At 36.0% G+C, this 2,323-nt stretch overlaps 1 long non-coding RNA gene across 3 annotated transcripts; it reads right to left on the bottom strand.

Annotated features, from left to right (window-relative positions):
* Positions 1-242: 242 nt before the first annotated feature.
* Positions 243-2,091, bottom strand: LOC108829617 (uncharacterized). Of its 3 annotated transcripts, XR_001946014.2 has the most exons (4): positions 1,677-2,090; positions 1,397-1,601; positions 616-1,320; positions 243-527 (listed from the first exon to the last, which is right to left on the bottom strand). It is a non-coding gene; the product is annotated as an uncharacterized LOC108829617 (long non-coding RNA). The 3 variants fall into 3 exon arrangements; XR_008944497.1 differs by having other exon boundaries at positions 650-1,601; positions 1,677-2,091; XR_008944496.1 differs by having other exon boundaries at positions 616-1,601; positions 1,677-2,091.
* Between the last annotated feature and the right edge of the window lie 232 nt (positions 2,092-2,323).

Here is a 2,323-nt window from a genome sequence, read left to right on the forward strand (position 1 = left end):
TATCATTTTTTAAAGATATCACCACTTAGAAATGTAATAACATTTAAGTTTAGATTTTAATGATTATTGTTAAGAGTTTAGTGTTAAGAAGTTAAATTTGAAAAATTAGTTTAATGTTATTTTATATCAAATTTAGAGTATTTACGAAAATAGTCATTTAAATTTATAAGTGGTATCGAACTTGTGGTAGAATAAAGAGACAATATTTATTTTGTAAATTTCGAAAATGAAAAAAATACCAGATCACATTGTCAAATATATGAAGCGTACTTGTTTAAGCAAATAAGTTTGATGATTTTCTGTCAAACTGAACTTACCTATGTATGAAAATACAAATTGATGCTTTCATGTTCGGAAACTAACACGAAGATTTAAAGAGCCAAATACAACAGAAATTTATTAAAAACTTTTAACTCAGAGAAGAGAAAATGGCTCCAACATCTTTTTCCACACCATACGCATTAGTGGCTGTAGTCTCAGTCTTTGGTTAAACAACAGACATGACTATCCAGAAACGTATTAGTAATCTGAAAGAGAAAACACACACATACGTGAATAAAACAAAGGTTGGTTAATAAGTTAAAAAAAAACAAAGGTTGATCAAGATTTAATTACCAAGTAATAGATATGGAAAGGAAGGAAGAAACACCTGAACAGGCTCGAAACAATGGGATCAGCAGTCCCATACACGTTACGAATGATCGAAGGCAGCTGATGAGTCACTGAACTTCACTGCATTGACCCGATAAGATCAGTGATCACAAAACATCAGAAGAGAATAAAAATATTTGAACCTACTCAATTGCAATTGTGTCACCTTTCCCAAGTCAAAGTCAACAAAGAATCTATGGCTTGGTACAACCTTATCATTATATGTTGCAACTTGCAAGTTTGAAGTTGGGACATTTGTAGGAACATATTCTACATTATTGTGGCGAAAGTTCAACCAGAAGGCCAAACTTGCCGCCTGGTTTTGTGTGTCTATACGTTAGAAAAAAGAAGTAATATTAAGACACAATATTACTGCACCAAAAAAGCAGCTAAATGCAAAAGAGAAACGCAATAGCACAAGTTCTATTCGTTTTTGGACAACACGCAAAGCTCTAATCTTTAACAACACACACAATTTTAAAAAAAAATATATATATATTGTACCAGAAGGTCAACAGAATCTAAAAGAGAGAGAGAAATTCAACAGCACCATCAACATCACATTGTTCTTTATCATGTAAGATAGGCTTCACAATGCAAGAAATCCCACAAGGTTCTAAGAACGTCTCTGAGCATTTCCAAAAAACAACCCCTGTCAATGTTCTGCTCCTGCAGACCAAAAAGTAGCAAACAAAGCTTCACTTCCAGTAGAGTTTCAAAGATACAAAAGAGTACAATAATGTACCTGTAACTTAGAGTTCATGTCTTTGAGCATCAGAATCACCTCCCTATTGACTTGCCCCGTTCCAATCCTCTCATTGAATCTATCAGTCTCTCTCACCCTAAGCCTTAGAGTTAGGTTTACCAAACGGCCACCTTAAACCACTTTTTACATTTGGATCAACTGTAGCTAAATCAAGTAGCCATTTGACGTCACTTATCTCTTTCTCCTGCTCATCATAGAAACATCCCCAAAAATAAGTCCCAAGAGAATTTTTTAATCATTGTGCCAAAAATTAACTTACAGTGAGATATGTGATTTTCCTTTTGCCAAAAGTTTAACGACATTCATCTAGCGATCAGCCTTACACTCAACGAACTGAAGTTGATGATTTTCCATAGTCGGAGATGGCTGAAAGAGACTGAGTGTTCTATGATTGATGAAGGAGCAAATGATTTTCTCTGCAGATTCTCATGCCAGTCTATATAGATAGTTTTCAAGCTCGGCAGTGAAGAAAAAGTTAAGAAGCAATGAAGATCAAGTAGTGGGTGTAGAGGAGTCGATGCCATAACGGCAGACGTTTTGCAATCGTCCTCTTGAGTGGGAAGGGGAAGCAGGACGGCCTAGGTTTAGGGATGAGAAATTTACGAAAGTGACACATCCTCTTTGTCAAAGGATGGGCTTTGTGGGCCTAAAATCTCAGCAACATATACATAAAATGTGCTACGCGTTCTGCGAGAACCAAAAAGAAAAATTAGAAGCAGCTCAGCCAGAGAATGAGAAGACGCACAACTGATTGACACGCGGCGAAGTTTGGGTATAGGAGGGGAGGAGATGTGGCTCATTGTGGAGAGTTTCTTGTAAACTTTATTATTATAGACTAGGGTCAGCCCGCCCTACGGGCGGAATGATATATTTTTATTATGTTTATGTTATGTTAGCATTTGCAAG

This window comes from Raphanus sativus, chromosome 4 (assembly GCF_000801105.2).
Source record: "Raphanus sativus cultivar WK10039 chromosome 4, ASM80110v3, whole genome shotgun sequence".
In the NCBI taxonomy this organism is placed as follows: domain Eukaryota; kingdom Viridiplantae; phylum Streptophyta; class Magnoliopsida; order Brassicales; family Brassicaceae; genus Raphanus; species Raphanus sativus.